The 12,654-nt window shown below is 40.9% G+C and overlaps 1 protein-coding gene across 1 annotated transcript in view; it reads right to left on the minus strand.

Moving 5' to 3' along the window:
* NALF1 (NALCN channel auxiliary factor 1) overlaps positions 1-12,654 on the minus strand; it is a 430,554-nt gene that overhangs the window by 239,424 nt on the left and 178,476 nt on the right. The gene's annotated exons all lie outside the window — the stretch shown is intronic.

Genomic DNA, 12,654 nt, shown 5'->3' on the forward strand with positions numbered 1-12,654 from the left:
GCTAGTGCCTACATAAGTCCCCAGGATTCTCTATTATTTTAGTAGACCTGTATTATAAAGCCAACACAATTATAAATCACTAGAAAATGTACATACATTATGGTGAGAAATATGTGTGACTTTTTTTATTTAAAAAAATCAGATTTTCTTGAGCACTTTATAGCATCAACTTACTGGTATTTCAAAGGGTCTTGAAGATGTGGCTCCTTGCATAGGCCTTTGGTGAGGATGTTTGATGCCCCTTTTTTCTTTTCCTTGTTCCCATCTAAGTTGTTTTCTCTGCCATCTCCGCTGTTTTGTGTTGGTTTTGTGTTTTGTATTGTTCCTTGTTTTAGGATTGTAAACTGCCCAGAGTTGCTGGGAGTCAGGCAGCATATAAATTTAATAAATTTCTATTGTCATTATCTTTAACATCACCCTTCCATCTGAAACTCTTTAGTAATCCATCTCAAAGGATTACTTTCATCCACCACCCAGAGTGTTCCCTCTCCCCATCCTTTCCAACTAAAATTCACTTTTAGGATTCCATAAACTTAAAGGACTATTAAGGCTGTTTAGGTCAATCAGTTCCTTTTCACTTCTCCCTTTATTCCTGTTGTTCTGCACTTTCAACATTTCATTGTCATAAAACATTTATCTCATCATTTTATAACAAGTGCCATAAAAACAGAACAAAATCCAGGATAAAGGAGCACCCACGTATTTTGCAGACAATGCAAATTGAGAAATTCCTGATTTGGGTAGGTAAACGTAAAGGTTTCCCTTGACATTAAGTCCAGTCGTGTCCAACTCTAGGGGGCGGTGCTCATCTCCATTTCAAAGCCGAAGAGCCGGCATTTGTCTGTAGACACTTCCGTGGTCATGTGGCTGGCACGACTAAATGGAATGCTGTTACTTGCCTGCCAAAGCGGTACCTATTAATCTACTCACATTTGCATGTTTTCGAACTGCTAGGTTGGCAGGAGCTGGGACTAGCAATGGGAGCTCACCCCGTCACGCGGATTCGAACCGCCAACCTTCCGATCGGCGAGCTCAGCAGCTCAGCGGTTTAACCCGCAGTGCCTGATTTGGGTATTCAACATGAAATCAAAAATCCAAACTTTAACCATGAAATAAATTACTCTAGAATTTCCTTATAATATGCTGTCAGTGTTTCACACAGATATCCATACATCTTGGAAATGGCTGTTTAGTGTTGGTTTAGTATTCCATTTATTTATATATTGAAACATGGGTCTTCTTCTGTGTGCACATTAAAATCTTTTGAGTAGACAGAGATTAGCATGCAGCTATTCTTAACAGACTTCAGCTGCATCATTATACGACGACCAATGAACCCTCTACCCATTAAATGGCACATCAAACCAACCAATTTGTCTAGGCAGTACTTTATTTAATGCATTCATATACAACTTTAAATTCAACTTCCAGGAGTTTCATTATAGATCTTTCTATTCCCTTCTCTTTTTAAAAATTTAATCAGAGATTTAGTTACAAAAACTAATTCCTACAATTGATACTGACTGTTGTGAAAGTGACAAGAACTGACCTGTGGATGAACTTGAAAATAAGCAAATCAAGCCTTTCTAATGAAGCACAAATTGAATTTGTCAGTATTGTACCTTTGTCCACGACAAAACAAGTAGCCAAGTGACCTATTCTGGACATATGAACTTAGTCTGTGATCCTAAATTCATTTACTATACGTAATATGCTGTTTGTATCTACAGCTAAAAAGCAGAAGCATTTCTTTGTTTAGCTAACTTTTAGTTTAAAAAAAAAATTAGGAGCTACAGTATACATGAAATTAGCTTGTAAAACATCAGTAGAAATACAATAACGGGAAATACAAAAACATGATTATACAATAACTGAAACATAATATAGCACCATAAAGCAAGAAAGCAATAATATTTCAAAATAACGAGTAACATGAGATTTTTGACCCTAAAAACCTGGGCAAATAAAATATTACTGGCCTAATGCCTAGAATAAACAAAGTAGGCTCTGCAAAAACATTTTAAGGGAGAGTATTCATGCTAACACTTAGAGTGCAACAACCAGCATACACCTTTGAAAAGAGGTCTCAGTGGGACAACATTATTGTTTTTAGATATTGTAATGGTTTATTTAATATCCTGGACCACTTAAGAACATTCTCATTTATCATGAGTTTGGCAACAAGGTACTTGTATCACACTTTCCCATCAAGAACTCCTAAAACTTGAAATCTGCTCACCTTATTTCAAAGCAATTCTTGAAATGGCTTCATAGTTCAACACCAGAATGCTCCAGTTTTTAGGGGCCCAGTCAGCAATGATGGGAGGCAGAGCTTTGGAGATGGGGAAGCACCTCACTTGGGTTTTGATGATCCAGATGAACCCTCATTATTTGATTCCCACCCTTGCTATAGTGAAGAATACAACATCATAATCATAGATAGATAGGTGACAGACATAGGGATATGGGTATGAGTCTTTCTCATGGGCATATTAATATGCAGAAAAGTATACTGATATAAATTGCATTGGTCCCAAAATTGAACTTTATTGTACCTCAGCAACAAGTCTAGCCAGATCCTTAAAGATTTAACCCAGGAGAGTTTGGGGACAATGGTTGGTATATTCCCCACTTTTCTTTTCCCTCCCATCACTCCTGTTACCTGCTGGTGGGAAAAACAACCACCAATCACTTTTGTCAAGGTGGGGTTGGAAGACTCCAAGGGTGTGCCTGATACTGAAGGCTTAGCCATCTTTCAGGTTGACTGAGTAAACAGAGATCTGTTAGATTTCTGGAAGGCCAGTATTCCACTGTCAAAATATATACATATACATATACATATACATATACATATACATATACATATACATATACATATACATATACATATACATATACATCCTGGCTGACAGGTGAGTGGGGTGAAGTGGATGCAAGATGAAGAGCTTGCAAACACATTGAGAGAGTACACACACACACATACATACATAGGAATGCTGGCCTTACCAGACAGCTAAGCATATATATGTATATATCTCCTAAAGACTAGCAGGTAAATGTGTGCATATATACCAGCCAACAGGTCAGTAAGTTGTAGGAGGGGCATGTGATAAAGCCTGAGGAAACTTTGCCTGGAAGCTCAATTCTGACTGACCAGTTTTAATTAATTAAGACACAGAAATATTGGTCATCTAACCCCAGCATTCCCAGGTTTAAAAAAATCCAGTATAGTGGATAAGATATAGCATGCAGCAGGCATGATCTCCCAGACCCATCACAGAATTTACTCCTACTTCCATCCCATGTGCCTCCTATGCATTCAGAGGTGGCCAAGTATGACCGGGTTACAAATAAGTTATGGTACAAACCACAGAAGGCTGAATGCTTTACCTTTGATATGTATACAAGGTAGGTTTATGACACAAAATATAACTTCTAATGGGTTAAACCTAAATGTACAATTTATCTACTTATCTAAGTGACAGTGTTATAACTATAAATGAAAAGGGACAATACTTCACCAAGTTACAAGTTTCCCTTTTATCCTGTGTCCTTAGCTGCCCACCTTTCCTAGCATTAAAGGCAGTATTACCAATGTTCTTTTCTTATCCCTCATCCTGGGAACTCTCTTCCTTTTACCCAGGGCTTAATGTTCTTTCGCCCTACACTTAGCCCTATATTATCCTCCACCCCCAGCCCTTACTTCAGCAAATCCGGCTGTAAGTTGAAGTACTGTAACCTGGGAATTGTTCCCCTTTGCTGAGCTGCTTCTCTGTAACTCAGGACTTACCAGTTTGTAGGAAGGCAAAATCAATTACTTGTTGCTGGCTGTAGCTGATCTGCTACTCCATCCATGAGTAGACATGACAAAAACTCCTTAATCTCACAACACATGGACAGACTCAAACACAGTTTCAACTGGGAAACGATTAGCATTTTAGACCAAGCCAAATCCAAAAATGCTAGGGAATTCCTGGAAGCTTGGCATTCAGATAAATCAGCCATCAATAGTCACAAAGAGATAAACCACATTTACACACAATTAAAAAAAGACAATAAAAACCCTAGGAGTAAACAGAAAGACTACAAAACATCCCTTCCAGCATCCAACACTGAGAAGCAGCAATCAGTACCAGACAAATAATCAAGCAGAAATCAATACTCTGATCAAGGAACCACCAAGGAGGAAGCCACACCCCCACCAAAACTGGCAGGGCAAACTACTGCATATAAACAGGCAGCAAACCCCACACTCACTTGTACTGATGTTACCTAGATGGGTAATGAAACGTCTGCAAGCAAACAAATCCTGGGGGTGGCTAGCGCCTTAAAGTGGTCCCCATGTATTTATGAATCCGAATGTCATGCTCCCCGATCAAACATTCCCAGAACATCTGATTGGACTCGCATGCATGGGTCCATACATGTTGGGACTTGCGGGTCAGCCGAATTGGGAGGGGGAACATGCCAGGAGTGTGAAAGCATCTTGTTTCAACTATCTCTGGTATCCAAGGTCAGGCTGCTGAGCCGTTGGAGACACCTGCAGGGAACGGAACTGACTGGCACAGAGAGGGGGGCTGCATGCTTGGGAAAGGGAGGAGGTTGCACTCATTGGGTTGTTTAACTTGGGGAAAGCACGGGAATTTTCATTTGCAACTTTTTCACTGTTCTGTATACTGTGCTCCATTAAAGTGACTTCTACTAAACCGCGTATGAATCAATTTTGATGGCAAGTTGAGTAATATAGTCATCACACCGAATCAGAACTTTTAACTGCCATCTTGGATGCTATTTTATATTTTATACTTGTATTTATACATTATGTAATGTATCTTGTTTTTATTGTATTATAAACTTTTTATCTTTATTGTAAACCACCCAGAGTCCCTCTTTTGGGGGAGATGGGTGGTGACGAAATTTGATAAATAAATCAACCAACCAAGCTCAGAGAGCACCAAGAGCTCCATGCTCCTTACTCAGCTGTGGTAGCTTCAGAGTCTCACTGCTCACTCTACCAAACCATTGGTGTTTAGTTTCACATCATCCACACATGACTGGCTTCTTCCTTAGTTCTCCAAATCAGTTTCCTTCCTCTATGATACCTACACCCTGTGCTTTCAGCATTTCTCTTTTTATCTCCCTGTAATACAGATGTGGTCCTTTACTCTCTCAAAGTCCCAGGGAAGAAAAGTGAGTGTAAGTCCCCATATGACAACATCATTAAGCACAAACTTAAGCAGATTAAAGTGAAACAGTGCATCCTAGTTCAGTCACAAAACTTTTCCATGAGCAACTCTAGGTGGCTTCTTAATGTATAAAACTTCAAAGAAAAAGAACGTTATTTCAGCTCGATTTCAATGAAAAAACACAGTCCGCTTTAAAAGGAGCATAAATCCACAAAATAGTCCTACTTACTGAAGCTGCTTAAGCAGCTTCCAAGCATCTCAATACTGACTGTTTATTAAACAAAAATTAGAGCTATTGTCAGAATGCCTTGTAATCATCCTATAAACATCTATTATTGTCTGAACAATGGCCATGGCCTCTGGCACTGATATCTATCTGCTCTCTTACAATCAGCTTCTCCATTTTCATCAGCAAGCACAGCAGTCAGAAGGCTGACAGCATTTCACCAGCTAGGAGAAGTCAAGCCTTGGATTTCAACAATAATATTGACAATACATTTGTTCACTTGTCTTGGTTTCCAAGTAACTTAAAAAGTTTGTGGATTCTTGACATAAATATGCTAATACAGGGGAAAAGGTAAAATGACTTTTTGATAAAAAGAAAACCTTGAAGGAACACAGAATGCAAATATGAACTCATTTGGATTTACTTTGTCTTTTTTTAAAAGGTTGTGTTTGTTACTATCTAGCTAATGTTCTACTCATCTATTACAGCACAGATCAGAGTTTTATTTTTTTATTGTGATTTTGTATTGCCTTTCATTTTACTGTAACATTCCTTATGGAACAGTAAAGTATGATGAAATACTATTTGATTAGTCAGCTGATAGCAGGACAGGTAGATAGAATATATGCAACATGAGTGCAAAAAACATGTTTGTGGGTAAAAAATAGAATTCAAAATGTCACATATACTTGGGGAAAAAAAATACAAACACTTTTAACATCCACATGAAACTGCTGAGAGAGGTCATCCAGACCTTGGAGCTGGGTACCAGTTCTACTGCTCTTCATCCCTGACTTCTGAGAAAGCAATTAGTACCTTGGAATGTTGCCGAACTTCAGTAATGGACAGAAGAGAGAACAAGCTAAATTAAATCCAGGCAAGATGAAAGCTGGAAAAAGATGGATTCTGAGAGTGAGGTGAACCTTCTCTGGGTGGGGTTATACCCCAGAAGGAGAAGGTATATACTTTGGGAGTGCTTCTTGATTTCCAGTTGTTGCTGGACTTACAAGAAGTAACTATAACAAGGAGTGTAATCACACAATTACAGCTAGTGCACCAACTGTGCACTTAGCCTTAGTAGCAGATATCTGTTCCAACTCACCCTGACTACTGTACATAGATGCTACAGTGTGTAATGATTGCCTATCCTAAAACACCATCAGACTCATGAACAGGTTCATAAAGATATCTGATTTATTAAAGAATAGTATGCAGGATCACAAAGAAAGCTGAGAATGGGAAAAGCGCGCCAAATGCAAACTAAAAACCCCTCGGTACAAACGAGATCCCTCCCCCCATAGAATCTTCCCAAGATCACAATCCCAGGTGCTCCTAACGGCTCCTGATGGTCCGCGGGAAAAGTCCTTGAGCCGAGCACATAACTCAAACACATTCCATTGAAATGAACCTAGATACAGAGCTTGGCACAAGGTTTCCCAGCAGCTCCCTCCCAACAGAAACGCGCGTCAGCACCATGGCATGGGAAACGTTACGATGTACAGTGCACATTGAAACAGTGAACATGACACAGTGCCTCTGCTGCAAGGACACAATCAGGTAACCTAGGATATTTTTCTATACCTGTCTTCTAGAGCAGCAGAAGGCAGAGCATTGACAAAACAATTTTAGTACCAGAACCAGGCTGGGATAAAGGGATAGTACCAACTGATTGATATTTATTCCATCCTTCAGATTCTAATGAGAGTTTCTTTTATAGATGATTTCACATCTGTCTCCTCCTGACACCGCAGCTCCTTCTTTCTCGTAAAAACATTTATCACCTCCTCCTGGACGTAGCCAATGGTTTCCCTTCAATTTCCAGTTAGTAATCACAAAGAGCATGGGTCAAGCAAAAAAAGTGGTAGACCTAGCCACTCTAATAACTTGTTCATATCCTCTGGCCATAAAAAAGGGAAGTTGTCCTACAGCCAATATAATTGGACACAATGCTTGACATATCAATTGCCCGAACTGTAGAACTTGTGGAATCAATAATTCCATCCTCAGAGTGGTTTTCAAATGTTGCAAAATATTTTCAGTGGCTCCTGAAAGATGAACAATACGGACTCACCTGGAACAGAAACTGAACTATAAAAATTAGGTAACAAAGTATATAACAAAACCAAAATAGATAACAAAAACTGCAACCGGACCACGTTTTGGAGATGTGCTGGCGCCCAGGAAGTTTCTATCCATCTAGTGACCAATCATCCCAGCATGCTGGTATACTCTGAGTTTTGCACTCTTTGTTTTATAACCATCTCCTAACTTGTGCACTCACTCTCAAAACTTTCAAAAGCCTTGTGGAAGACTCAAATCCACTAATTAAGTGTTCGCCTTTCTTCTGGAGCTCAGTTAAGAGAACATGGTTCTCTTCTATCCTGAACGTACATACATCTCTCTTCGCTACAGAGGCTGCCAAACATTTCAGGACAGAAGGCATCTCTGATATTTTTAATCCAAGTTTAAAAGCACAGAGAGCCATGCTGGTGTTTGGACTGCTTGGAGGGGATGAAACTGTGGGAATGCTCAGCACGGATGAGTAGGAGCAGAGCAAAGCAGAGCAGATCTGGTTTGTGACACTCTTAGTAGTACCTGTCCCAGTTACAGACCAGCAGCAACAGCAGGTGAGAGGCAGTATTGCCTGAGCTCCATGGTTGCCACAGCTGGGCGTATTGGCCAGAGCAGATGCTGTTTTGCATATAGAGAGAGAAGAATGAAACTAAGCTGGACTGACTCCAGCTCTGCATGGAGCATCTGGCCCAGTGGGAGATGGTCAGCACCAGACGTGAGGTTGAGGCCTTTGCTACCCAGGGCAAGAATGGACATCATTTCTCCTACTGTTAATTGTAATAGTATCCCCAGATATTAATCTGCTTCTGGAAAAGAGAACTGCCTTACTGGGGCTCCAAGGCTGTGTTTGGGTGACTAGGATGCTGCAGCACTTGTGAAGTAGGATGAAGCATAGTAAAGAAGATATTGTTTGTTTGAGAAGATGTGAAGGGAATGAGCTGAATTCCTCCTGTTTGGGCTTCAGTGAGTATGGGGTCAGGGAGGGGGTAACGGGAAGGCTTTTTGACAGAAACATAGTAACTTCTGTAGCCATCATCTCCTCCAACCTGTAGCCAAACTTCACCACTACCCAATCAACCACCCCTCTGCCAGCCTTGCTCTCGCTAGGGCAACAGAGGAACTCCTTCTTTCCATGGTATTGAAAATGGAATGATGGATTGAAGCTTAGTCTTAGACTAAGGCATGAGTGACTGTGATCAGCACCTCCCAAACTGGGAATGGGTGCAACTGGCACAGAAGATTTATTTGTGCAAAGGCTCTCCAGGCCACAGCTGCTACCTGCTCCTTATGCAGGAGTCACGAGTCCAGGTGGACTCCCAGATTATTCAACAACTCTGCCTGGGGGAGCAAAACCCCATTCATAGTTAACAGTGGAAAATCACTAGATGGCGGGGGCTTAAAACCCACAGCCACTCAGTCTTGTCAGGGTTAAGCTGAACCCAGTACTTCCCCATCCAGACTTGGAAAGCCTCCAAACCCTGGAAAAGCACCTCGATTATATCCCTTGGACAGCTTGGGGCAGAGATGTATAACTGAGTATCATCAGCATATTGATGCCGATTGATGACCTCATCTAGCAGTTTCATGTAGATGTTAAATAGGAGTGGGGAGACAATCAAGCCCTGTGGGATCCTCAAAGAAGAGCCTAGGGCTGGACCTCTCTCCCCTCCCCCCGATACTGACTGGAACTAGCCCCGAAAGAAGGACTGTTGAACCCCACCACAACCTCTTCAGTTGGCCCAGAAGGATACTATGATCAATGGTATCGAAAGCTGCTAAGACATCAAGAAGGGCCAGGATGGATATGCTACCCCCATCCCAGGCCTGCCAGAAGTCATCTACAAGTGCAATCAGTGCCATTTCAGTGTTATAACCCAGTTATATTATTATTGCAACCCAATTGCAATGAGTCCAGATAATCCAGATTCAGCGCATATTGTTGCTACTATCTTCTCACAGAGGTATTTTTCTACTCTCACTACTTCCAAAGACTTGTAAGATAAAAGCAGAGATCAGAAGATGGAACTCTGGTCACTCATACTCCAATACTGTGCTCCATGCTTTTAGCTGACTCTTTAATTGCCATTACTTTTGAATGCATGAACATATCCAAAAGGACATTTCTATTCAATTAACCGGCACAGGGCAAAGTAATTGTATCCCTTACAAAGACTGCTGTTCTGACCAAGAATAGCTATTTTTCATATAAAATTTATGAAAATCTATTAGCTTCCTAACAGGAGACTATCATCTTCAAAATGTATGGCACATAATTCTAAGATGATCTCCCAAATTCATCTACTGGTCATTTAGTATACTAAATCATCTCAGTCCATGAAGTACTTCACATTCACTTTGTCGCTGTAAAGACCAGTCAAGTCCAGTCAAACTTTAGACTTTTCCCCCTCAAACTAGACTTTGTGCTTTTGGACTAGTTTTCCTCCCTATCAACTTCTTTTTCCACCACTTATTAGGCCACTCCATTGGGAAAGATTGCAAAAAGTTATTGGTGTCACTGTACATTATACAGTGCATTTGCAATATTATTCAATGTATTCAGAAAAAAATACCCCAGTTCCAAGAATATGGCACACTGCAGAGATAATTTGTTCAATACAGTTACTAACAGATGTATATGAATATTGTACAGAATACTCAGAATACATCCTGAAATTTAGCATAAACCTACAAGTATTTTTCTGTGGAATATTTTCTTTTCAAGAAACAAGATTGGGTATGCTGATTCTGCTTTGAAATATGCAACAAGATTATTAAAGATGTAAGAACACCGAAATACTAACTGAAGCACACAATTTAATTGTCAGTAAAGATTGTTCTTCTGTTGTGATCGTAATTTGTGTTGATCATTATTGCCTTTTCTCTAAATTACAATCACACAACTTTTTTCTCTTTTCCAGGGCTGCCTTCTATTTAAAGATAACCCTCCCAGCCATCTTAGGGCAGTTCTTCATTAATTAGAATAGCTCTCCTGTTATTTTGGTTGGCAGTATTGCATAGGATTGCCACACCTGGACTTTTCAAAACAAGGAGTTTTGAACAGGGGAGCAGAGTTTTGTCTGTATCAATAGCTGCCAACTCACATTTTATTAATACATATAAATACAGCACAAATACAAATAATGAGTAACTGTGAATATACAATGTGAGCGTATAATATACACTACATCTCATCTAACTGTATACAGGTAGTCCTCGAGTTATGATGACAACAGAGACCAGAATATCCATTGCTAAGTGATGTGGTTGAAAGCATGACATCATTATGCTTAGCAATGGCAATCCTGGCAGTCCCTGTTGCATTATTAACTGAATCCCAGTGGTTGCTAGCCAAGGACCCACCCCCGATCCAAGCCATTTCTGGCTTGGTCCCTCCCAGCCCTGAGCCTCAATAAGGTAAGGGACTGCCTCCTCTTGAACTCCTCCCACCTGCCTATCTCCCCCCAACTCTGCCCTTTGGCCATCTGCCTACCCACTGCCCCGACTGCCCAGCCCTGCCCACTGCCATGCCCACCACACTGCGCTACTACTGTACTGGCCAGGGCATTCTTCGTGCCTCCTTCTTTCGCACCGATGCCACCGGGACTTCTCTTGCCAGGGCCTCCATTCACACCCCGGCCAGGGCCTCCGTTTGCAGGTCAGACAGGGCCTTCTTTCACGAAAGAAGGACCCAGCTAGAAAGATCCTTGTTTTGTGAAAGAAGGCCCTGTCTGGCATGCAAACAGAGGCCCTGGCTGGTGTGTGAACAGAGGCCCTAGCTGGGGCACAAATGGAGGCCCTGGTGAGAGAAGCCCTGGTGGCACTGGTGAAAAAGGAGGTACAAAGAAGACCTTGACTGGTACAGTAGTGGCATATGGTACAGCAGGCATGGCGGTGGCAGGGTGGGGCAGCGGAGGCAGCTGGCAGCAGCAGGTAGGCAGGGGTCCAAAAGGCAGTCATAAATGTTAATGAGACTGAGTGGGCCTGACTTTTGTTCATGTGACTGCAGGGGTGCTACAATGGCCAGAACTTTGAGGACCAGTTGTAAGTCCCTTAAGTGCCACTGTAATTTTGAATGGTTGTTGAATGAATGGACGTTAAGCAAGGACTACCTATAGTAAAAACATGGAAACTAATCTGCTCTGTAACCAAATCAAAGTGAGGGCAGTGCTTTTTTTCCTCATTTGGTGACTTCTAGATAAATACTAAGGGTCAGGTAGAAGACTCTGATAGCACTGCTAAGGGTAAATTTTATATACTGTAGTCTATTAGTTTTAGTCAGCAGACAAGTAAACAAGGTTAGGAATACTATTTTGACTTGTCCAAAAATTTTCACCATACCTGAAAATGCATGCCACTCTGAAAGACTGATTCCAGAAAAGACACATACTTTTCCTGTGGAAGGGCTTGGATTCAATTAATGCTACTTCATGACACGAAGCAAGATAGGAAAATATCCCTCTTGGAGATCTTGGAAAGCTGTAATCAACCCAGCAAAGCAGAGAATGTAATCTCCCCCCCCACTCCCCTTCCTGTGATCACTGTTGACATAGAGACTATGAAAATCTGCTGTTTTTCTTTGGGAGGGAATTAGTACTATCACTATAGTATTGTTAGTATCCTTCCTCAGAAAATAGCAGCTTAGAGGTGACTGTCACCAGAAATTCATTGCAGCAGAAAAGGGTAACCATCCCTTCTCTATCTGCTGTCCTTGTCCTAATCTCAATCTCCAAATGCAGTAAAAACACAAGGTATTAGAGGTACATGTGTATTTAATGCAGTTACTAGATTAATCCAAAGATTTCAGTGACAATCTGAAATGGCCTGGCAATTCAACAGTCAAAATCTGCACAAGGAGAGATCCATCAAAAGTAAGGAGCACAGCCTAGAAAGTATAAGAAAATCACACAGCAGTCTTAAATAAGCACCACGCAAATGCAAAGCCATTAAGTCAACAAAAGAAGGTGTTTTCAACAAGCACCTTTCTTGATGTACAGGTACAATTTGAGAAATCCTTTTGTCAATTTGCTATAGGGTTAGTGTTAAGCTTAATGGCAAATATTTTCAATACAAAACAGTTATTACAGGTAGTCCTCACTTACCGACCACTTGTCCAGCAACCATTCAAACTTACAATGTGCTGAAAATAGAGACTTACAACCAATCTGCGAA

The sequence above is a fragment of the Candoia aspera genome, chromosome 5, assembly GCF_035149785.1.
Source record: "Candoia aspera isolate rCanAsp1 chromosome 5, rCanAsp1.hap2, whole genome shotgun sequence".
Classification (NCBI taxonomy): Eukaryota; Metazoa; Chordata; class Lepidosauria; order Squamata; family Boidae; genus Candoia; species Candoia aspera.